This window comes from Camelus ferus, chromosome 21, assembly GCF_009834535.1.
Source record: "Camelus ferus isolate YT-003-E chromosome 21, BCGSAC_Cfer_1.0, whole genome shotgun sequence".
Lineage (NCBI taxonomy): Eukaryota > Metazoa > Chordata > Mammalia > Artiodactyla > Camelidae > Camelus > Camelus ferus.
Window position 1 is genome coordinate 8,963,531 of NC_045716.1, and position 25,846 is coordinate 8,989,376.

The 25,846-nt window shown below is 36.7% G+C and overlaps 1 protein-coding gene and 1 long non-coding RNA gene across 4 annotated transcripts in view; one reads left to right on the forward strand and one right to left on the reverse strand.

The window, feature by feature from the left end:
• The window catches only part of LOC116658646, a 29,120-nt gene extending 15,319 nt beyond the window's left edge, over nucleotides 1-13,801 (reverse strand). Inside the window, exon 1 of the long non-coding RNA XR_004313869.1 lies at nucleotides 13,341-13,801. This is a non-coding gene — a long non-coding RNA (uncharacterized LOC116658646). The remainder of the gene's footprint in view (nucleotides 1-13,340) is intronic.
• A 146-nt stretch (nucleotides 13,802-13,947) lies between these two features.
• Nucleotides 13,948-25,846, forward strand: part of RC3H1 (ring finger and CCCH-type domains 1) — a 69,480-nt gene continuing 57,581 nt past the window's right edge. For all 3 annotated transcript variants that reach the window (XM_032463704.1, XM_032463703.1, XM_032463702.1), the window contains exon 1: nucleotides 13,948-14,225. The gene's annotated coding sequence lies outside the window, so the exon portion shown is untranslated. The remainder of the gene's footprint in view (nucleotides 14,226-25,846) is intronic.

Here is a 25,846-nt window from a genome sequence, read left to right on the forward strand (position 1 = left end):
ATAAGCTTTTACACAGCAAAGGAAACCATAAGTAAAACAAAACAACCTACAGAATGGGAGAAAGTATTTGCAAATGGTGCAACTGACAAAGACTTAATTTCCAGAATATATAAACAGCTCATACAACTTAATAAGAAAAAAACAAACAACCCAATCCAAAAATGGACAGAAGACCTAAACAAGCAATTCTCCAATGAAGACATACAAATGGCCAACAGGCACATGAAAAAATGCTCAACATCACTAATTATCAGAGAAATGCAAATCAAAAATACAATGAGTTATCACCTCACACCAGTCAGAATGGCCATCATTCAAAAGTCCATGAACAATAAATGCTGGAAAGGGTGGGGAGAAAAGGGAACCCTCCTACATTGTTGGTGGGAATGTAGTTTGGTACAGCTGTTATGGAAAACAGTATGGAGATTCCTCAAAAAACTAAAAATAGACTTACCATATGATCCAGCAATCCCACTCTTGGGCACATAGCTGGAGGGAACTCTAATTTGAAAAGATACATACACCCCAATGTTCATAGAAGCACTATGTACAATAGCCAAGACATGCAAGCAACCTAAATGTCCATCAACAGATGACTGGATAAAGAAGTTGTGGTATATTTATACAATGGAATACTACTCAGCCATAAAAAGAATAAAATAATGCCATTTGCAGCAACATGGATGGACCTGGAGATCATCAATCTAGGTGAAGCAAGCAAGAAAGAGAAAGAAAATTATTCATATGTGGAATCTGAAAAAAAAGAAAGAAAGAAAGAAAGAAAAAAGAGGACACTAATGAACTCATCTACAAAACAGAAACAGACTCGCAGACATAGTAAATAATCTTATGGTTACTGGGGGGAACGGGTGGGAAGGGATAAATTCGGGAGTATGAGATTTGCAAATGATAACCACTATTCATAAAAACAGTTAAAAAAACAAATTTCTTCTGTATAGCACAGGGAACTATGTTCAATATCTTATAGTAACATTTAACAAAAAAGAATATGAAAACAAATATATGTATATATATGCATGACTGGGACATTATGCTGTACACCAGAAATTGATACATTGTAACTGACTATACTTAAAGAAAAGAAAAGAAAAGAAAAGAAAAGAAAAGAAAAGAAAAGAAAAGAAAAGAAAAGAAAAGAAAGGAAAGAAACTAAAGGATGGACAGGAATTAGCCAGATGCAGAATGAGAAGAGCTTCCACGCAGAGGGATTAATACGGAGGAAGGCCTTCAGACAAGAGGGAGCATGTCATATTTTGCAAATGAAATAAACCAAGAGAGGCTGAAGCAGAGATCAAAGCGGAAATATTGAGGCATGAGCTGGAGAAATAGGCTGGGGCCACATCATACGTGGCCTACTATTCTGCATTAGTCAGCTTTGGTTGCCACAAAAGAAAAATACCATAGACTAGGTGGTGTAAACAACAGAAATTAATTTTCTCACGTTTCTGGAGGGTGAAAGTCCAAGATGAGGCCAGCATGGGCAGGTTCTGGTGTGGGCTGTCTCACTGGCTGGCACATGGCCACCTTCTTGCTATGTCCTCACATGGTGGGGGGAGAGCTCTGGTATCTCTTCCTCTTCTTATAAGGGCACCAGTTCCGTCAGATCAGGGCTCCACCATTAACCTTAATTACCTCCTTAAGAGCGCTATCTCCAGTACCATCCATGGGAGGTTAGATCTTTAACATACAAATTTTGGTGAGGACACAATTTAACCCATAGCATATGCCACGGATTTTTATTTCCTTTTAAGTGTGATGAGAAGCCGTTGGAGAGCTTTGTAATGGGAAATGTCATGAACAGTTTATGTTTTGAAAGAATCAGTATGATTCTCATATGGAAGAGAGAAGAGGAAAGACCAGCTAGGAGGCTATTGCAATAGCTGAGAAAAAAAAAATATGGTAGCTGGGACTTCTTCGGTGCTAATGATAAATAGAAAGAATTCAACGCATTCTTAAACAAATTTAGGAATTATCATTGGCACTATTTAGTGATTGGATGTGAGGAAGATCTAAGTGTTTTCAGGATGTTTTTAGGTTTATGGCGTGGGCACACAAGTGGATGGTGGCAGAAACACAGGAATTGCAAGTTTGGAGCAGGAAGAAGATAACCCTAAGTCTGTTATGAAATGCTGAGTTTGAGATGCCTACTATACGTCTCAGTGAGATATATACAGATCAGAAGTTTGGCAGATAGATCTAGGATAAAGATATACATGTGGGCATCATCAGCTGGTTTTTGAAATCATAGGAGTGGATGAGATTTGACAGGAAGACAGAACAGAATACAGGAAAAAAAAAAGTGGCCTAAAACTAAGCTTTGAAAAACATACTTTCCTCACAACATTTTATTATGAAATAATAACATGAAAATATTTTATATTATGAAAAAAAATTAACATAAAGAATCACACCGTGATTATCCATATACCTACCACCAAGATTCCACAATTAATATTTTACTGTAGTTGCTTTATCTCATATCTATTTATCTGTCTATTCCTCTAACCATCTATCAAGCCATCTTATTGTTTGTTGCATTTCAAAGTGAATTGCCCATATTAGTACATCTCACTGCTAAACACTGCAGCATGCACATCATTAACTAGAGTTCAATATTTATTTCTAACTCTTTTTAAAATTGAAATTTCTGTAAAATGAAATGTGCCGATCCTAAATGTACTGTTTGGTAAATTTTAACAAATGCATAGTTGCCTATTTAACACAAATTTCTATCAATATATAGACATCATCATTAACCCAGAAAAGTTCCTCAAGTCTCTTCCCAAACTCTACCCCCACTACCCTAAAGGCAAGTTATAGTTCTGACATTTTTCCAGCAAAGATTGTCTGTTTTAGAATTTCATATGAACAAAATCATACAGTATACATTCTTTTCTTGTGTGTAAGGCTTCTTTCATTTGGCATAATGTTTTTGAGATTCACCCATGTTGCTGCATGTATAATTAGTTTGTTCTTGTTTATCGATGAGTGTTGTTTTATTTTATGGCTATACCATGGTTTATTTAGCTTTCCTCCTATTGATGGACACTTAAACGCTGTTTCCAGCATGGGGTCATCATGCATGAAGCTGCTATGAACAATTCTGTGTAAGTCTTTGTGGACATGTTTTCATTCATTGAGTAAATATCTAGAAATGGAACTGCTCGTAAGGTCAGAGGGTTGGTAGATGGTTTGTTTTGTTTATTTTTCTGTGATAGAGTCTTTATTTTACACATTAGCATCATAGCAAGAGAATCCATCCTTTATGTCATCCTGATCTGAATCCCTACTCAATATGTTTACATAAATACTCTTTCATGATCATTTGTGTTAAATATAAATAAACATAGAAAACTTCTTCTGCAGACCAATCTAATTTGAGAAGCAAAATGATGTTTATAGACTTGTAAGCCTTCCCCTAAGTCAAATTTATTTCTGGATTAAATATGTCTGACATCTTTTCAACTCAATGACCTGACTAGGCAAATCCAATTTAAAATCTGCAAAGGCCACTCAAGGAGTCAAGAAACTCTCTTGCATGGAGAGGATTTTTGGATCCTTCTATAATAGTATTTTTAAAGTAATTTTTTAATTGCAGTAAATAACACAAATTAATTTACCATCTTAACCATGTTTAAGTGTCCAGTGGTGTCTAACATGTCTGTTAAACTTTTTCACCTTGCGAAACTGAAACTCTGTACCCATTAAACAACTCTCAAATTTCCCCTCTCCCCTGTCCGCTCTCCCCTCTCCAGCAATGACCACTCCTCTCTGTTTCCAAGAATTTGACTACTTAGACACCATAGAATCATACAGTATTTGTCTTTTTGTGACTTAGCATAATATCCTCAAGGTTCATCCATGTTGCAACATGTGACAGGATTTCCTTTTTTTTTAAAGGCTGAATAACATTCCATCCTGTGCATATATCACATTTTCTTTATCCAATCATCAATAGATGGATATTGGGTTACTTCTACCTATTGTCTTTGGTGAATAAGGCTGCAGTGAACATGGGTGTGCAAATGTCTCTCTGAGATCCTCCTTTCAATTCTTTTGAACATATTCCCCCAAGTGGGATGGCTAGGCCATAGATGTTCTGTTTTTATAAGAAACTGCCAAAACCTTTTTACAGTATCACTAACTATACATGAGAGAACTGGTGCTCCATATTCTTGCCAACTTTGTGTGGTCAGTCTCAGAACACTAACATTTACATGTCTAATAAAAGACGTGGATCTATTAAAGGAGATTGTGAAGTAACAGTCAGACAGATAGGAGAAAAGCCAGGTGTGATTTTATAAGAAGGCAAAGGAAGAGATTTCAAGAAAGAGTGACTGATCAAGATCTTCTTGTGTACTTTTGCTCTACCTCCAATACATCTTCCACTCTATAATTAATGAGTAATTTTTCAGCAAGCACATTTTATCATGTCCCTCTGCCTTTCAGACCTCACAATGCTATTAGAGTGGGGTTGCCAGGTTTAGCAAATAAAAATACAGGATGCCCAGTTAAATTTAAATTTCATATAACTTTTTAATAATTTTTCAGTGTCTGTGCTGTGCAATATTTGGGATATACTTATACTATTTTTAGTGTAAATAATATTTTATTGTTGTTTATCTGAAACATAAATTTTAGGTATATATCTGAAATATAGATTTAATTCAATATCCTGAACTTTTATCTGGAAAAACTATCAAAATAAAGTTCAAAATTCCTTCTTTGGCTCCCAACGTCTACCTGCCTAACTCTGCAGCATCTTTTTGGCAAAGCTCTCTCTGAATCTCTACACTTTCTCCAGCCAAACGAAATTTCTGTTAGTTCCTTAAACATACCACACTTCTTCTGCCTCAGTGTATTTGCATATACTGTTTTCTTTGGCGGACACACATTGATCTAGCTTATTTCTACCCATCCTGCAGCTTTCAACTTAAATGCTACTTTCTTGAGGAAGCCTTCTCTGTTCATCTTAGGCTAGGTCAATTCTCACTATTAAATATGCCATGTACTTTGGCCTTACAACTTGTGGTTGTTTGATTATTTATCTGTATTCTATCTTTCGTGCTAACCTATAAGCTCCCAAGGAAGAGACTCTGCCTATCTTGCTCACTGCTGTATCACCATAGCATTGTCACTGGCTTGCTTGATCGCTTGTGATAACATAGATGCAAATTAATTTTTTTCTATGACTTTTATATCACCATCCTAGAACATGTGATGCTCGATTAGATGTCGCAGAAACAAAACAAATCTCTGCAGAAAAGAACCAGAAGTGAACACTTCCATTGTCTTAGTTGAAATATTTTTGCCAAAATTTTAAAAACAATTCTTTTTCCATGTAATTTTAGCAAACAGGACCTTGCCCCAGATGAAATGTTGATTAGGAAGATTCCTGTTAGCAAAAGGAATTCAAGAAAAGATAAAAAGCACTTTGCACTTGTAATAATTTTTAGTTAAGAGAGATATTTATATGGAGATTTTCCCCTAGAGAAATCTGTGCAATGTTAGCTTTTCATATTGACTCTAAACATTCTTGGCAGAATGAGGAAAAAAATCAAATCAAAAGCTTGAGAGGAGCACTTATTATTTGACTATAATCAATGAACTGAGTAACAGAAAGAAACATGTAATTTAGGATACCTCCACTTCAATTTAAGTGAAATGGATACAGATGTACTCTTAAGTTTTGAGACTCTAATGACTAGGTTCATGAAATCAGGGCCCAAAGAAAGAAAAGACATGGATAACTCCATTAAACTGAGTAAAAGGCAACAATATGAGAAACGGGAAAATGGATTATTTCTGCAAACATTTGATTTCTCCACCCTTCCCCTTGTACACTGAACTATCTCAGTGGCTAACTTAAGCAGAGAGGGAATATTTTGGAAGAACACTGAATGGCTCACAGTTTTGATGGTAAGGAAGGGAACTGAGGGAAGCTAGATGGCCAGAACCAGAGCTAAAGTCAGTCCTGAAATGACCTGGTAAGGGTACTACTGCCATGGCCAGTGGATGCTGGACACCACCCCCAGGGACTGCTGCCACTGTCCCACCAGACTCTGGGTATCACAGATGTGAGTGAGATGATTTCTACTTAACCTCTGCGTAACTCAGTCCAGATTCAAAGTCCCAAGTAAGAGCATCCAGTCTACCAAACTTAGATCACGTTCCCTCACCCTAGGATTGTTGTGGGAGCAGCAGGTGGGGAGCCAGGGGGCGAGAGGCAGAGGGTAGAAGGTAGGTAAGTATCTGGCCTCCGTGGTGGGAGAAAAGATCCTGCCACTTGCAAAAATTCCCAAATGGAAAATTCCCAAACAGTATAAGAAGGGGAGGGTAAGATACTGAGCAGCCAAAAAATTGTAAATATATATTATATAAGTTCATCTTTCAGGAATATGAGGAGATATAAGAGAATCTTGCTCTAACCAACAGATACTACCATTGCATGATTTCTACAACTGTAGGCAGTGGGTTACTAAATTACCAATAACTCGATTTAAACATATCCATACGTACATGCACATGCAAACACACAAATTGATCCACTGACTTTTCTTCTAAGTTTACTACCTGTTGAGAAAGGGAAACATTTTCTTTGTTCCGGATTAAATAAAGGTGTCCTTAAACTACATGTGTAACATAGCCCCTAAATCTGACGATAATATATTTTGGTGAAATTACAATTGAAATGCAGCAAAATCAGCCATGTGTAGAGCCATGAAGTCCCATTTAGAGGAGTCCTTTTAAAAGATGCTCCCTTATATAGCTTCTTGCTGAAAAGGGGGAGCAAACGTGGGGCATGGTTCTCCTTTTCACATGGGTTCCTGAATGAGCCCTTGTGCTCCTTTTATTTTATCTGATATTTGTAAATCAAAACATTAGGAAAATCAGCCCACCTCTGAACTCAGCTTCACGTTTAGAATTGCTTGGATAGTCATCTGTTTATATGACAATTACTCAGACTGGGTTACTGACAAATATTATGTCTGTGCTGTTGTTGCTTTAGGTTACTAATTCCTTGGAAGGCAGAAGGTCTGTCTATTTAATTAATTGTGTTTAACACCAAATATTGGTTATTATAAGGTTTTTAAAGCTGTTGTTGAACATAATAGTAATAAAATATTTTCCCTGGCTATAGTAAATAAAATCTCCCCTCATGTTAAGACAGGATTGATAAACAAAGTGTGGGGGCCAAATCCAGCCCACCACCATCTCTTTTTGTCTGTTTTTGTAAGTAAAGCTGTATTGGAATGCAGCCATGCTCATTTGTTTACATATTGCCTGTAGCTACTCTCCTGCTATAATGACAGAGTTGAGTAGTTGTGACAAAGACCACATAGCATGTAAAGTCTAAAATATTTACTATCTGACCTTTTACCAAAAAAGCCTGCTGACCATTAATCTACATCAGTGGCTCTCACCTCAGATAATAGAATGGGATTCCCCTATAAAATAAAAAAAAAAAAGAAAGAAAGAAAAGAAAAGAAAAAAATCCCTGCCCCCCATCCAAAACCCCAAATCAAAATCTCTAGGGTCAGAGCTGGAGATATATAGCTTTTTAAAGTTTAAAGCAAAATTGAGAACCACCAGCCTAATGCAATACACAGAATACACAGTACCTAGAATAATTTTAACCATCTTCATCCACTTAGTATCTACTAGATGTCAGGCTTTATACTAGAGGCTCCACATGTATTTTCTCATTTTAATCTCCATAAAAACTATCTTAGATACGTTTTACAATCCTTATTTTACAGTAAAGGAAACTGAAGCATTCTGAGGTTAACTTGTACAAGCTAACATAGCTAGTAAGCAGTGCAACAAGGGTTTGCACTAGGTGTTTGAACCCGTCCAAGATTGACAACAGAAGAAAAATATCCAAGTGGTGAGGGGCTCTTCTGACTCTTATCCCCTGAAGTTTGCTTTTCCTCCAGGGAAGCTGTAGGAATTTCCCATTACTGATGCTACTCTGACCTGCATAAGAATGATTGGCCTAGGTATGGTGGCTGCAAATTCTCTTGTTGATAGACAGTAGCACAGCTGAGAGAAGACTGGAACATTCAAACAAGATGTTATTCAAACCTAGAGGGTAACAAAAGGGAAATAAACTAAATAAACTCACGGAGTAACATCAAGCTGAACATGCACCTTCAACGAGGAGTGTACCATGGAGACATCTTCCTGTCTAGTTCATAACCTGCCTCCAACTGGCAAAGCTCATCTATAATCCCTCACCTCTTGGAACATCATAAAGAACTCTAACGACTCCCCCAAGTCCAGATCCTACAACGTAAAGTTTGGGGCAAAAGGAAGTTTCTGCTCCATCTTGCTCAAAGCATACCTTTCAAATTCTGGTTTCCTGAACAATTTACCCATCAAAGTTCAACTTTTTCTTAACTGATTACCCACGACATGATAAATACTAATAATGCCCAAGAAATATTGCATTTGTGCTAGAGGATAGCATTTGGTTACAAAATGTATTTGACCTCAATATATCTATAATTGCATAATTAGGCAGAGCTCTAAATGATGTTCAAATCAATAGCCCTATAAACAAAGAAACAAAACGCTTTCATTCTAATCATGAGCCTATTAAATTTCTGGTGTCTGTTTTCTGATAACTCTCGGTGCGGTGTGACTCAGACTTTTGATAATCAGTTTTTGATAATCAGATAATAATTTTTATAATAATAAAAATTCTAGTACCCTATTTATTGTTGCTAATTTATAACCCCCCCCAAAGCATTACTATTTTATAATACAAGGAGTAATTAGAAAAAGAAAAGCTTCAGATTGAACTGGGTAGATTTAAAATTGTACCTTCACAAGGGTGCCTTTTATTTCTACGTGTGATATTCTAAAAATGAGCATTTATAATTGTTATAGGCTGTGTTGTGTCCATCCATCTGTGTTCCCTCCCCTACTCCACTCCCACCACCAAGCTCATGTTATAATAATCCTAACCCCCAGTACCTCAGAATGTGAGTGGATTTGGAGATAGGCCCTTTAAGGAGATAATCAAGATAAGGTCATATGGGTAGGCCCTAATCCAACATGCCTGGTATTCCTATAAGAAGAGGAGATTAGCACCCAGACACACAGTGAAGACGGTGTGAAGACAGAGGCAGAAGATGGTCATTTACAAGCCAAGGAGAGAGGCCTTGGAATAAACCAAACCTGACTACACCTTGATTTTGGACTTCCAGCCTCCAGAATTTTGAGAAAATTTCTGTTGTTTAAGCTATCCAGTCTGTGGTATTTGTTACATATTTGTTGTATATTCAAACTAATACAATAATGAAAACCAACAATATTCCAGTGAGTTTTGCCCAAGTGAAAAGTGGAGTTGCTCTCTGCTATGACACTGTTCAAATTAGTGCCCAGAATGTGCCTCTTTGCCATAAGTTGTCTAATGTCTCTTTCATAAAGGGTACCATCAAAAAAGAGAATTACAGACCAATATCACTGATGAACATAGATGCAAAGATCCTTACCAAAATATTAGCAAATAGAATATAACAGCACATAAAAAAGATTATACATCATGATCAAGTGGGGTTCATCCCAGGGACACAAGGATGGTTCAACATATGCAAATCAATCAATGTAATACATCACATCAAAAGAGAAAGGACAAAACCACATGATCATCTCAATAGATGCAGAAAAAGCATTTGATAAAATTCAACACTGATTTATGATAAAAACTCTCACCAAAGTGGGTATAAAGGGAACATATCTCAACATAATAAAAGCTATATGTGACAAACCTATAGCCAGCATAGTACTCAACGGTGAAAAACTCAAAAGCTTCCCACTAAAATCTGGGACAAGACAAGGATGCCCACTATCACCACTCCTATTCAACATAGTCTTAGAAGCCCTAGCCATGGCAATCAGGCAAGAGAGAGAAATAAAAGGGATCCAGATTGGAAAAGAAGAGGTAAAAGTGTCACTATGTGCCACCGACATGTTACTATATATAGAAAACCCTAAAAGGTCCACACAAAAACTACTAGGAATAATCAAAGAATTCAGCATGGTAGCAGGCTACAAGATTAACGTTCAAAAATCAGTTGCATTTCTTTACACTAATGATGAATCAACAGAAAAAGAAAGTAAAGAAACAATCCCCTTTAAAATAGCACCTACAGTAATAAAATACCTAGGAATAAATCTTACATAAAGGGGTGCTGTTTACAATCACCCTGGGATAAGTCTCAGGAGATCAGCTGAAACTCAGATATTCTCAATTTATGGAAGGTAGGCCAGTTTAGAGGCAATTTCAGGCAGGACTCAGAAATCACTTTGGATTGTTACCAGAATCTAAGGCAACCCCTTAGGTTTAGTTTGCAGTTACTGACTTGGGCCTGTTTTGGAACTGGACTCTAAAGATTAAGGGTAGGTCAGAAACTATTGGTTTCCTCGTATTTCCTTAGTATAATTGTTTGAAACATCTTCTTCTATTTCTTATTCTATAGATTTATCTTAATGAACATAGGAGTGTGGACTTGGGGGAGAAAGTAGATTACAGAGAATCTATGTATAGGTGAAGAGGAGGGTGAGGAGGATGGAGAGGACTGAATTGGCCTCCCACTCATACTTTACCTCAAGCAATTGAGAAAATCCAAATGACTCAGCTCCAGTACTCCCTATTTTGTGCATTTATTTGTGTTCAAGGATGTCATTCTCCCCCATACAGAGATGATTGACACTGGAGAAGTCTCAGGTCCTTGTTGTGGTTTAACCAGGTTTTTTTATTTCTATTTTTCTATTCTCTCCACCCTCCTGTATTGAAAGCTGATTGTCAATGCCTCTGGGTCTATACCTAATATCATAAACAGTGTTGAAGCCTGTCAAAAAGTAGGTTCTATGACATTAGAATAAAGATCCCTACTATTGTTTCCTTTTAACTTTCACAGAACTTTATTTTTTCTATGCAGTAATCACCAAACTACACTCCAGTTGTTGACGTGTGCTTCTCACTGTATTCCTCCTACTAGATTAAGTTTCTTTAAGGCAGGGACACATGACTCATTCATCTTTGAATTTTCTCCTCCTGTTCCAGTCCTTCCCACTCCCTAACCCGTCCTCAAAAATATGGTGTTTAACTGTAACCAACAGTTGTTGGGTAGATATGTGATCTATCTAACTTTTCATAGTCTCTGTTTCATCTCTTGAAGTAATTGGGGTTGTATCTAAGGTGTTTTCTAGCCTTTATACAACCACCAATGCTTTACATTGACAATTACACATTCCAGAGCAATTTTTAAGCATGTGGTAGTTTAAAAAATCACTTAGAAAGCATAGGTTATTCTAAATAAATAAACAAACAAATAATCAAAGGAAGAACAATATAGTACAAGCATGTCAGAAAATACATTGAAAAATTCATAAGGCCTCATTCTAACTGATTTGTGTATGATCTAAAAAAAAGCATTTTTTTTAGGGTTCATGCTAAGAGCAAGACCGTATTTGATTACTTGTCATTTTTATTTGACCAGTCAAAAAACTAAAGGCTATAATGGCATATGCATAAAGTAGATTCAAAAAAAAAATTTGAGTTCTTACTCTGTGCCATCTACTGTTCTAAGTCCTTTACATGAAATGATGCATTTAATTTTCATAGTATATCAGTGATGGAAGCCGAGGCAGAGTCTAAATTTCTAGAATTAGATATTAAAATATAAAATGAAACTAAATTGTTTAAGTTGTTTTAAAGCTACAAAATATTGATTTCTAAGCACAAATGAACGTAAGACATATAAGCTGTTTGTCTTCAGTAATTCATTCTTAATGGGTTATCTTAGCTCAACATACTTCTCAAGCACTATTTCATTGTATTAATACAAATTTCACTGGATTAAAACAAATTATACAATTTTTAAAGTTTAGAAGTTCAAATAGAGTTTAAATTTCAACAGTGTCTAATCTTATTCATATTCACTCTCATCACTCTAAAAAAATGTTATTATTATATAACAATAACATAGCAAAACATTTTAAATAGCAAAATTAGGAAGAAAGCTTAATTCACTAGCTAAAATTCTTAGAGTTAAATTGGGAAATAAAATCCAGAATAAAAAGTTTTTTTTTTCTCACTGAATTTTATCTTCCTTCTAAATACTCAGTCACAAGGAATAAATTATTCTCTGTATTTTATACATCTAGCCTAACAGTGGAGTTTAGCATATAAACGACTTCTTGCAGATCAGTTTTTATTGTAAAAACTTAAGTGTTTTCTTCAAAGCTGCTCTTCTCCTTTTTCTGCCAAATGTTTCCATTTAATTATATCATTAAAACGAATTTCGGGACGCCACTGTATTTTCAACTGAAATATTCATGAAATAAAAATAAATTTAACTTAAAAATAATATTTTTAAAGGGAATCCTGAAGCTGTACCAATTGAGGTACAGCTATTAATAGTTCAAATAAATTATATTATCTAGGTTGCTTGTAATGAAAGTTGGGTTACTTGCTTCACCTAAACCGGGAAGTTGGCATGTTTGCCTAGCAACAGCCACTAAAACCTTCTGTTGTGGAAGGTTCCCTAGGAGTGAGAAGGGAGGAGGAAAAGCAGGAGAACAACAGATTAATCTGTTCCTAGCGGGGGACTGAAACCTGGCTGAGAAGGGAAAGTCTATACAAGAGACAGCCTTTAGATTAGCACACACTAACCTAATCCCTCCGTGGTAGCTAGAATTTTGCTCTTTGTAGGACTGGGATTTACTATTCAGTAGGTTGAAGAGAAGGTTACAGACAGCCCACTTCAAAGAGAGTAAATTCCAATCAATAGAAAGATATCAATAGCTCTTCTAAAAAGAAGCTGAAATCTAAGTAGCAGGAGGGTGTTAGCAACTAAAAAAGGACTCTTCCCTGCTCAGAGTTTAGGAAGGTGTGTGATACATTATTTACAAATAATATAAAATCATTATCTGTTACAGTGTTTGAATTTGTCACATTAAAGGCAGACACTTCTCTAAATATATTTCTCTTGGTATTGGTGATGTATGCAATAAAGAAAGGACAAGAAAGCAAAATCTCTGCTCTCCTGACCAAGACCTGAAGAAAAAAGGGGGGTGATAATACAGAAGAATATTAACCAGTTGCTTATTTGAGAACCATCTCTTTACACTATTCTAGACGATTTATTTTGAAATTAGTACCATATGGCATGAGAAGAATTCTATTTGTCTCCCTTCTGAAACGCAAGTGTTTAGCTAAATTTAATTGTCTTGAAGGGGTCTCCCATTATCCAAAACTAAATTCTTTTCCACAAGGGAGAAGAAATTTTCAATAATCACAAGGTTACCTTTTAGATCCGAGAGCTTTTCTCTGGGCCGAATCTTTTCCTGTCTTCCCCTCAGATAGCTCTTTTAATAGTTCATATGGGCCTGGAGAGACGTTTTGGAGGCAGTGAGTGCCCAGGCCTTTGGGCTGTTTCTCCCTGATGGGAGACTGAACTCTTTTGGGACTCTGTCAGAGGAGTCACTAGGACAAAGCTGTGTGCCCAAGTACCTGAATAAAATGAGATAAGAACAAACTCTTCCTCGGTGAGGAGGGGAGATATGGAAAAGAAACAGGAGTAGAGGGACGAGCTGAGAAAGCTAAGAGGGTAGAAGTAAGCGTGGGACTGAATGGAAACGTCAGAAATTTTCCAGTTCACGCTCGCCATCTGGCCACTTGCCCGCTGGGCGCCAGGCCCTGGTGGACCAGTTCTTCGGCTCTGGCACGGGTGCGCTCTGGGTCCGCGCTCTCAGCGTCGCCACCCGCCCTCCGGGGCGTTGGTGGCTGGTGACTCAGAGCTTTGCTCCCGCGCCCGCCCCGCCCCGCCCCTCCGCTTGCCCCGCCCCCGGAAGGAGGAGCCTCGCCTTGGTCTCCGCCCCAGTCTCCGGGGCGGGCCGGAGCCCGAGGAAGAGGAAGGGGACGAGGACAACGAGCGAGCGACGGGGCGGAGGAGGAGGAGGAGGAGGAAGAGGAGGCCGACCAACAAGATGGCCCCTGCTGCAGGAGCAGCCTCAGCAGCAGCAGGTGGGAGGCCGGAGGCGGCGCTGGCGGTGGCGGCGGCGGCCGTGGCCCGGAGGCCTGGGACAGAGTCAGAGTCGGCGGTGGCGGCGGCTGCGGCGGTGGCTGCCGCGGCGGTGGCGACGGCCGCGGGGACTCGGAGCTGAGAGGAGCTGCTGCTCGGACCAGCGCGGTGAGCGAGCTGCAGGCGGCGGCGGCGGCGGCGGCGGCGTGGGGAGCGGGGTGGCCGCGCGGCCCGGCCTCCGTCGGGAACAATAGGCAGCCGCGGCGGGGAAGGGGCTGTCCTCGGTCGCCCTCGGCTCCTCGGCCGTAGCGTCCGCTTGCCTCAGGGCCGCCGGCCTCAGGCCCGCCCGCGGCCGAGGGACTTGTCAGTGGCCAGCGTCCTTTAGGCCTCAGGCCTCCGCGTGCCGCCTGGAGGGCCTGCTGGGGTGGGTAGGCCGTGGGGAGGTGCAGACGCCGCTCTGGACGAGGGGAAGGCGAGGGAGGCTCCGGCCGGAGGGAGGGGGCCACCCGGCTGCCCAGCGCCTCTGCTCTGTTGGTCCGAGGGCCTGGGCTGGGAGGAGGGTGCGCACGGGAAATGCTTTCTGGACCCCCGGTCAGTGGGGGTGGGGGAGGCGAAGGCGTCTGTAAACGGGAGCGGTCTCTGCCGCCCTGCACCTCTGGGCTGCTCCCTTCCCCTTCCCCTTAAGCGCTCCCCTTCCTCGGCCGAGTGGGTTTTACGACGTCTACTTCCCTGGAGCTACTGCAGATCAAGCTTGATAAATCTTTTCTTCCTGGCGGCAATAGGGAGGTTGTGTATACAGGTGTCTTTCAAAAAATTTTAAGTGCAACAACAACAAATGTACAAGGTAAAATGTGATTATCAACCAACCAGGGGTGGAGAGAGAGAGAGTGAGGGCTGAAAGGTGTTACTCTTTAAACATCTTTAGGCATCAGTTCTCTCCAAACATCAGTTTTGCCCACGTCCTAGCTGAGAGCGTAACAAGGGTTCTTTTGGAACAGTAAATAATGTAACTCTTGACATCCCAGAATAGTCCCCGAAGCTGGAAACAAAGCCACTTACAGGCAACGCGAAGACAAATTGTAATGTTTGAATAGAACTTTTCTTCAAAGGAACCGTTTTGAATTATTAATGTGCGGCGTAAGAAACAACTTTAACTAGCGTAAGATGGACCTAATGAAGCATTTCTTCAGAAGACAGAAGAGGTTCCTCTCCAGGGTAGAACTTCTTGTGTCTTTTTGAAATGATTTTCAAAAATTGGAAACAACTGTTTCTGTTTTGAATGTTAAGGCTTATCAAGAGACAGCTCCTTATTATATTTGCCCTACATAGTGGCGTTTGAAACTTCAACAGTTAAGTGCTGTTTCTCCTAAACTTAATTTTTTCACGACTTATACCATGTATATTTCCAAGTGAGGGGGAAAATTTTTCAAGTTATTTCTATTTCAGTTTCTATATAGCTATGCAGACATTTATATTAAAATTCTTTGGTTGCGTCCAACGGACTGGTTTCCACTGTTTAACATGCAATTGCATGGTTCATCTATTTTGCTTTCTTAAAAGGACCTGTGCTGTGCAGAGAAAATGCCAGTTAACATCTTTTCACCTATTTTTAGGGTAGATTTCTAATTAGAATTGTCTACGTCTGTCGTAATTCAGTATTTTCAGGTTATATGAAGTTTAGTGAGAGGCACTAGTCCTTAGCTCTTCCACAAGACTTAACAGTCAGTAGACTAGCAACTGAGTAAATGTGGAGCTTGAACTATCTTAATGTTGTTAGGATTGAAGTATAGTGGATGAATTTGAATGACTTTCGTTTTATGCCTAGTATAATAATGTGGATGTTTGGACTTGTTAGGATAGGGAAAGAACTTTCACATAACTCCTGCTGATGTGAATTTTCTGGGAGTGATTTTGAGAAAGGACACTTTTTAGCGCTCAAAGTCATGATTTAATCAACGAATCAGTCGATTTTTTTGGCTGAATTTTGTTAGGTCAGTACAGAATGTAAGCAAGCTCTATATTGTAATGATACTTAAATTTATCTGTGATCCTAAGCCTCTTAGAACAATTGTGGTAACTTACAAGTTTTTAGATTCTAAGTGGTCAGTGTGCTTTGTTGTGAAAACAAATCTTACCATGTTGTGTCAAAGGACTAATTCACCTCATACTTACTGTTTTCCTAAAAACACGGATTTTTAAGTGTTATGGTTTTGTGTTTGAAATTAGATGCTGACAGCAATTTACGGATTGAGTCTGGGTCCCAATTTCTGTTTAATATTGAAAAAATATCTTTGTGAATTCTGATTTTATTTGTCATAACTATTTTAAGATGTGATTCCTCAATTGTATCTTCAGTATCAGTGTTTATTTCAATTATGTCAGTTCAGGTTTTCTCAAGCAATAAATATTTAAGGATTTCCTTCTAAGAGGTTTTGGGACAAAAGCTTAAGAACTAGATTTGCATTTTCTTGGTAATATTAAAAGTTAAAATATGTTTGATTCATTTGGAGAAATTTGAAAGGGTTTTTTTGTGTGTGCATAAAATTTTTTAAATTACAGTTTTTTTAAAGTGTATTTGTTGAATGAGCAAAAATATTATTTATTCCTCCTAATTAGGCTGTAATATTGGTATTCTTCTCATGAAGAAGGTGAGGCTTAGGAGAAGCTAAGTTAACTATAACTACCAAAAGATCGCTTAATAGGTAAGAAAGTTTTCTCAAACCCAGGTCTTGTGACACAAATTAGATGCTGTACTACTGCCGCCATGTGTCTCAAGGTTAAACTTTGAGGCATCTCCTGTATTGGCAGATTTCCTTTTTTTTTTTTTTTTTTATAACTGTGTACTATGTTTTGTAATACTGTACTTACTTTTAGCCCTAGCATCCTATCTATTATCATTATTTATACCCTGCCAAATATTCACTTACTAGTTTGAGAAATATTCATTCATGTGAATTACAAAAGAAGCATTTATTTTTGCTTTCAGCAGATCTGAATGCTATAAATATGGAAACTCATACTGTTTATATAGGGCAGATTTGTGGTGTTGCTACAATTGTTTCATGGCTTTAATTTGTTACATAAGCAGTTACTAAATTGTGCCTTTGAAATAAATACTTATGAAAGTTTAAAAATGACTTCAGTAACATTTAGCAATGTTAAAGTTGGGTCAGCTAATGTTTGAAATTCTTCATTTATAACTTATTGAAGCCAGAGACCGTTTAGAATTCTGCAGCATCTTTTATCTTCAGATGCTAGGGCTTGAAATGGAGTTTGGTGGGGTCTAATCAGTCTGTTCTAGCATGTATCTTGAAAGTGGTTTGCACCTAATAAGGTGAAGGATAAACTGATAAATGATCCTTGTTTGGTGGACACTTCGGAGCAAGATGTTCCTTGGCAGGATGTGCTGGCCTGGTTTAACTTTGGCCCTCTCCATGCTAAGTTCAGGTATTCTTTGGGGTTGGATTCAAATGGATTTAAATTCTCGGATTGACCTACAACAGAACAGGCACAGATTTCAAAATCAGCTGTTCCTTAGGATCTTCTTTAAGATTTCCTTCTCTTTTGTTTAATCCTGGAATCTAGGCTGGCTTTGGACAAGCTTTGGAGATTATAGCAAAATATTAATCTTGTCAGGCATTTATATAAAGGAATTTTTCTTACTCCAGAGTTTCTTAATGTAGATTCTGTTCATTTTCAAGTGTGAAGTGTACTTAATCTGAAATAATGTTGCCCTGCATCCCCAAGATAGTTAGCTTTAGCATATTTATTTATCTGTTATTGGTCAGATTTGTGCCTATACACACCTTATATTCTTGTTTACTCTTTATATAATATGAGACATTTCTTATCAGTTCACAGCATTTTTTCTGGTTGAGGTTTGAGAAAGGAATTCTAGTAAAAAGTTTGAGTTCATATTACATTTACAATTGAACTAACAATTACATTCTGTCACAGAGGAATAAATGTTTTAAGGTTCACTTATTTTTTTTTGAAGTTATTTATAAATGTACGTGAGAGCAATATTCTTTTGATGTTTGTCCAGCATTTTAGCACTGGTTTGTCAGTACACACCTCACTATAACTGCATATATATGGTAATAATTTAACTTGTAATGCAATCTAAAAATCTCCAAGATTTAAATAGCATTTTAATGTGGTAGCAATGTTTTTGAAGAAGAGTTCTAAATGAGTCTGTGTATCTTAACATAATTTTTTTAAATAGAAGTTTAAATCATGTAACATAAAATTAACCATTTTAAAGTTGTTGTTCATTGGCAATACATTCACAGTGTTGTGCAACCACCACCTGTATCTGATTCCAAAACAATTTATCACCCCAAAAGGAAACTATGTACCCATTAAGCAGTTACTCCCCATTCCCTTCCTCCCCTAGTCCTGGGCAATCACTGTTCTACTTTCTGTCTCTATGGATTTAACATAAAATTATTTTGAGCCAAGATTGAGAAACAGTGTTATGTATATTTGAAAATGCAGGAAAAAACTTTGGGATATGATTGTTGGGAATCAAAAACCACTTCATTCTTTGCATTCTTCTCTAAGTACAGTAGGCATGCTGCCAAGGATTCTTTGTGGACGATAAGTTTGGAGTCATAACATTCAAAATTTTAGTTTTGGTCACTCCAAAGAAGTTGTACTCAGACTGTTGACTCATTAATATTTTCTCATTGGGTTGTGAGAATTAACTAAATTTTAATGGGCTTTGCAAATGTAAGCAATGAATGCTTTCTTTAGTCTGTTGTCTGTAGCTTGTTTGCCTTTTGGTTTTTCTTAATGTGTAGAAGAAACTTGGAGTATTAATAGACAAGGACTTATTTGAGGCTGTATTATAAAATGATTGTTAGATTGAGACTTGTTAATCTTTATAAATCTAACTCTATGACTTCTATTTAGCTAATCTTTGAGGCTGTTCAGCATTAGGATTTGCCTGACAAATTGCTTGTTGAATAAATCTTCAAAACCTTAGTCTTGGCTCTGTACCTGATTCCCTCCAAAAACACAGATGCTGTTACAGAAGTAGTTGGTTTGTAGCTTTTAAAAATTGGTTAGTTGGTTGACTGAGGGAGAAGATAAAAAGCCTTTTTTTTTTCCTGGAGTGAAATATAGTAAAGTTGGACTTTTGTAAATTTATAATTACCGCTAAGTTTGAAGTTTCAGTTTTGGGCTTCGGAAGTAATACTTTTATCCTTAAATTCAAAATGATACTACCCCTAATTAAATTTAAATCTTAAAATTTATGATGAGAAGTGAAATACAGATTTTATATTATTAAGGAAAGTTGTGTAAATGGTTTACAGATTCAGAAGCTCTTAAGGGTAAGAATTTAAAGCTTGATACTAATTTCTCCCTTTTAGGGAAAATTTATTTAATTGATAAATTTAGGTGTAAGAAAAACTATAAAAAATTATGAGGAAGAATTATATAAGAGTATTTAGAATTCAGTGCTGTAAAATTCCTGCTTTTCTTTAATGTGACTTTTCAGGAAAATATCAACTCTCTTTGCGAATAATTTATATTTCTATGTTTATATATACCTCATTACTCTTTGATAGTAACATTTATTAGAAAATGAGTGCACTAAATTAATACATTCAATCATAAAATAACATCTTTAAATAAGGTTATGTTTAGAGATCTATGCTTATAAGTGTAGTTTAGTGGAAAATTTTGTGAATGAAACAGGATCATTATATTCTTAGCTTTATTATAGAACAGTACATCATCTATCCAGATCCCAATTTGAAATAAGTAGACAGAAGGACCTTTATCATGAAATTAATTAACTAAATCATCTACATTAAGGCACTGGCTTAGAAGCTCTCTTGATTTGTTTGTAATTCTAAGAAGTTTATCTGTTTTCTAATTCCACAGCAAATTAAAAGGTGCAAATTACATGTGGGAATAGAGGCAGTCTAGGTAAGATGGACAGCAAGTGGGGTAACAAGATAAAAATCACGTTAGCTTGGGACCATTTAATACAGGAACACCTCATTAGGCTCTGAGTGTATGATTAATTAATTATTGTGTTGTGCTGTATAACCTGTTGTTCCTGTGGGAAAATTCAATCATGTTTGTAATTTTGGTAATCATAAAACTATATACAGAGTGTATTAGAACAGACTTTGGAGTCATATATCTAGGTTCCCATGTTTTTTAAATCAATTAATTAATTTTTAGTGGTGGTACTGGCGATTGAACCTAGGACCTTGTGTATGCTAAGCATGAACTCTGCCACTGAGCTATACCCTCCCTGCTAGGTTCCCATCTTAAACGTTATGGTCCTTCATATCTAAAAACAGAAATGGTAATACTTTCTTTTAAAGAATTGTTTTGAAATTTAAATGAGATAATAAGTATCAATTTAGTATAGTAGCTAACATATAGTACCCATTCGACAAATGCTGTTTTCTTCCTTAAATTCTGTTTAACAAAAATTGCTTCAGAAGGATAATCATCTAGACTATTTGAAAGAGGTTTGCTGTGAGATGTTAGTATTCAAGCTGCAGATAAATTTTATATACTTTAGGATTGACTGAATGTGTACTTGTGGATTTGGTGGTGAGAAGTGAAATTCCATTCTCATTTTCTTCCCACATCAGTCTTTCATTAATATGGACCTGTGCTGTTTAATACCAGCCACCAGCTACGTATGACTACTTAAATTTTAAAATTTTAATACTTTTTTTAAGAGCAGTTTTAGGTTTACAGAAAAATTGCACTGAAAGTATAGAGTTTCCATATATACCTTCCCCACAGTTGCTTCTGTTAACATCTTGCATTAGTGTGGTGCGTTTGTTACATAATTGATAAGCCAGTATTGACAATCTATTAACTAAAGTCCATAGTTTACATTACGGTTCACTCTTTGTGTTGTACAGTTCTGTGGGTGAGATTGTCTTCTTTCACTTAACAATGTGAATTTAAGGTTCTTCCATGTCTTCCCATGGCTTCATAGTTAATTCTTTTTACTGCTAAATAATACTCCATTGTATGGATCAATTTAAGTTTTAATTGATTAAAATCAAATAAAATTTAAAACTTAGTTCCTCAGTTGTACCAGCCACATTTTAAGGGCTCAGTAGCCGCATGTGGCTGGTGGCCACCATATTAAAAAACACAGATGTAGAATGTTTCCATCATCTCAGGAAGTTCTATTGAAGAATGCTAATATAAACCAAAGTTCAGTTCTCCATTTATAGTCATTCTCACAGAGAACTTACCTAGTTGCATGGCCTCAATTTTTCCTCGAGCCTACATTTTTAAAGCTTTTGTTTGTGTTACCAGCAGCCCTAAACTATGTTTGTTTGTTTAAATTTTATTTACTATTGAAGTGTAGTTGATTTACACAAAAGTGAGTTTCAGGTGTACAGGAAAGCAGTTCAGTTATACATATATGCTAAACTAGGTAAATGGGAAATTTAAAATCCGTTATTTGCTCAAAGAACCAACCTTTCCAATTGTTGTCCATTATAATATGGTTTCCTTCCTATCAAGGCATCATCTTTTACTTTACTCTTTTTGTCACTGAAATCTGGAGTCGTATTTTTCTTTTCTTTCTAAACCCTTTGAATATTTATCAAAGGTGTATGGATCTCAGAGCTAATAAATGGCACAGTTGAGATTAGAATCTAGATCTCCTTTTTCTAGTTCACTATTGGGACCTCCACTAGTTGGAGTTGTTTTTACAATCAATTCTAAAGTTGCGGTCACTTTGAAGAGCTTATTGGAGACTACTTGATTATGTACTATGTAGTTTTAAATATTGTAAATCAAAACTATAGAGGTTATAGCTATAGATTTAATAAAAAGTGGTGTATTATTATTTTTGTTCTTTAAACAATTAGAACTTGAAGAAATTTATCTTATTTAGCTGATTTCTCCCTATGATTCTGATGGAAAAATATTTTTTCCTCTATGTGTGACCCATTTTAGATAATAAAAACTAATTTCCAGTACTAATATGAATTAGCTGGTAGGGATGAATAGAATTTAACTGAATATTGTTGCTATCCAAAATTCTATTGACACCGATTTATATTTGTATTCTATTTGAATACTTTGACTGTAAAATCCAATTTGGTTCCCATATGAACTTGTATCTTCTGAAACGTATCATGTTAAAGTTTTCATAGCTTGAAAAATGGAGAGCCTTGTATCAGTCTCTTTTGCTTTTCTTTTGGGGTAATCTATACCTCGGCTTTTGCTGATAGTAACCATACTGTGTATGGTCTTGATTTGATCTTCTCTGTGTACTGATTATACTTGCTCAAAATTCCATTTTTGCGGAGACATTCTGTTAAAGAGTAGTAGTCTTCTATGTTTAAGTACTGTATTTAAAAGGAGAAAAACCTTGGATTTTAACCTTCATTTTGAAATGCTTTCTCTATAATTACTGCTCGTAAAACCCATGTTTCATATGTCAATTTTTACATTAACTACTGTTTTGATTGAAACTGTCACTTTTTCTTGAATTTTAGCCTCTTTAAATTTATTTAAGACTTTTTAAAAATGTAAGGTTCTCCATATATTTAGAAAAATTGAGTTATGGGTTATCTGAGTCTATTTTCCTGGAAATGTCCTTTTATTATATTATAAAATCTGCTCAAAAGGGCACAAAGTTCCTTTCAATTTATTCTCTTTCTACTGCTTTAGAAAACAGAATGGGAGTGGGGAGAGGGCTTCTTTTTTTTAAATAAAATCCTTAGAGTAGAAAATGTAATGTTTAAATCTCTCTTTTTTTTTTAACATTTTTTATTGATTTATAATCATTTTACAATGTTGTGTCAAATTCCAGTGTTCAGCACAATTTTTCAGTCATTCATGGACATATACACATTCATTGTCACATTTTTTTCTCTGTGATTTATCATAACATTTTGTGTATATTTCCCTGTGCTATACAGTGTAATCTTGTTTATCTATTCTACAATTTTGAAATCCCAGTCTATCCCTTCCCACCCTCAACCCCCCTGGCAACCACAAGTCTGTATTCTCTGTCTGTGAGTCTATTTCTGTCCTGTATTTATGCTTTGTTTTCGTTTGTTTGTTTGTTTTGTTTTTGTTTCTTAGATTCCACATATGAGCGATCTCATATGGTATTTTTCTTTCTCCTTCTGGCTTACTTCACTTAGAATGACATTCTCCAGGAGCATCCATGTTGCTGCAAATGGCATTACATTGTTGGTTTTTATGGCTGAGTAGTATTCCATTGTATAAATATACCACATCTTCTTTATCCAGTCACCTGTTGATGGACATTTAGGCTGTTTCCATGTTTTGGCTATTGTAAATAGTGCTGCTATGAACATTGGGGTGCAGGTGTCATCCTGAAGTAGATTTCCTTCTGGATACAAGCCCAGGAGTGGGATTCCTGGGTCATATGGTAAGTCTATTCCTAGTCTTTTGAGGAATCTCCACACTGTTTTCCATAGTGGCTGCACCAAACTGCATTCCCACCAGCAGTGTAGGAGGGTTCCCCTTTCTCCACAGCCTCTCCAGCATTTGTCATTTGTGGATTTTTGAATGACGGCCATTCTGACTGGTGTGAGGTGATACCTCATTGTAGTTTTGATTTGCATTTCTCTGATAATTAGTGATATTGAGCATTTTTTATGTGCTTTTTGATCATTTGTGTGTCTTCCTTGGAGAATTGCTTGTTTAGGTTAAATCTCTTTAAAAGCATTTAAAAGTGACTTAGAATATCACAAAGCTTAGAACAGATAATATTCTTAAGAAAGCGTTGTTGAATATTGAAGTTGCAGTGTCTATTCCCCTTATGGTTGACATGCATTAGTTAATTCATTGTACTCAGAATATTAAAATAAAACTTAAAGCTTCTTAGTTGTATCATGACAAGATGGTGAGGGGGCAGAGGGGAAAGAAGAGGGGGAACAAAATTCTGTCAACAGAGTCTCCATATTTGAGAGAGATTTCAGATTCAGTTGTTGATTTTTTTTTCTGTTTTGTTTTTAAAATACTTTTTTTAAGAGCAATTTTAGGTCCACAGTAAAATTGAGAAGAGGGTACCAAGATTTCCCATATATTCACTGGCCCAACACATGCATAGCTAGCCTTATTTCAACATCCACCTCCAGAGTGCTACATTTGTTACAATAGATGAACCTACATTGATGCTTATAGTCCATGATTTACATCAGGGTTCACACTTGGTGTTGTACATTCTATAGATTTGCACAAATGTATAATGACAGATATCCATCATTATAGTATCATATGGAGTATTTTCACTGCTCTAAAAAATCCTCTGTGCTCTGCCTATTCATCCTTCCTCATCCCAACTCCTAGCATTCACTGATCTTTTTATTGACTCCATAGTTTTGCCTTTTCTGGAATGTCCTATAGTTGGAATCATATAGTATGTAGCCTTTTCAGATGGCTTCTTTCACTTACTAATATGCATTTAAGTTTCTTCCATGTCTTTTCCTGGCTTGATAGCTCATTTCTTTTTTTTAGTACTGAATAGTATTCCGTTGTCTGGTTGTACCACAGTTATTTATCCATTCACTGGTGGACCTCTTGGTTGATTGCTTCCAAGTTTTGGCAGTTATGAATAAAGCTGCTATAAACATCCATGTGCAGGTTTTTGTTTGGACTCAAGGTTTCATCTCCTTTGGATAAATATCAAGGAGAGTGATTGCTGGATTGTATGGTAAGAGTATGTTTAGTTTTGTAAGAAACCACCAGACTGTCTTCCAAAGTAGTTTTGTTTTGTATTCCTACCTGCAGTGACTGAAAGTTCCTCTTGCTCCACATCTTTGCTGTTATCCATGTTCCAAATTTTGGCTGTTCTAATAGTGTGTAGTGATTTCACATTGTTTTAATTTGCATTTCAGTGATGACATATGACATGGAGCATCTTTTCATATGTTTCTGTGGAACATAATATTGTATAATTGGAATCATGCAATATGTAGCCTTCTCAGATTAGCTTCTTTTTCCTTATCTTTTTAATCTGCCACTTCAGTTTCAGTTTTACCTCACTTATAGATATTTTAAAGGATGTGGTTAATTTCGGAGGCATTCTTTCTTCTAAAGATTAAGTACTAGCATTTAAAAATACAACTTATCTTGTGATGATAGTTTCTGCTCTCTTTCTTCAGGGACTTGCCATTCAGCTTTATCTTTTATGTAAATTGTCCAACACTATCTCTAGAAATACGAAACTTGCTACAGTCAGGTAGAGTGGTGATATTTTACAGTCATTCAACAATTTTTGAGCAGATGTGTGCCATGCAGCAGCATACAGCAATATGAACTTTCTCTTATAGAAAGAGCTTAGAATGTATTGGGAACATCAGAGAGGCACTCTAATACTGATTGGGCTATAAAAAGATTTCTTGAAAGAGCTTCGTGAGCTGAGTGGGACTTAAAGGATGAATAGGGACTTAACATTCCAGATTTAGAGAAATACTTGAGTCGAAGAAGACCTAGAGGGGAAAAGAATATGTTTTGTGCAGGGAAATCTTCATACTTTTGTTACTATAGTTTAAGATATGAGGCAGATGATGATGAAAAATAAGGCTGGAGAGGTAGGTGGGGGCCACATGCCAGGGATCTTGTATGGCACATTCAGGCACTTGGAATTGATCCTGCTGAGGTACTGTCTAAGAGTTTTTCTGTTGATGTTTGTTTTTTAAAGTGATGCTTGTTTTTAAAATACATGCAGTAAAGGGCAAATTGTAGGAGCATATCTTTTTGGGGGGGTAATTAGGTTTCTTTATGTATTTTTTAATTAATTTTTAAAATTT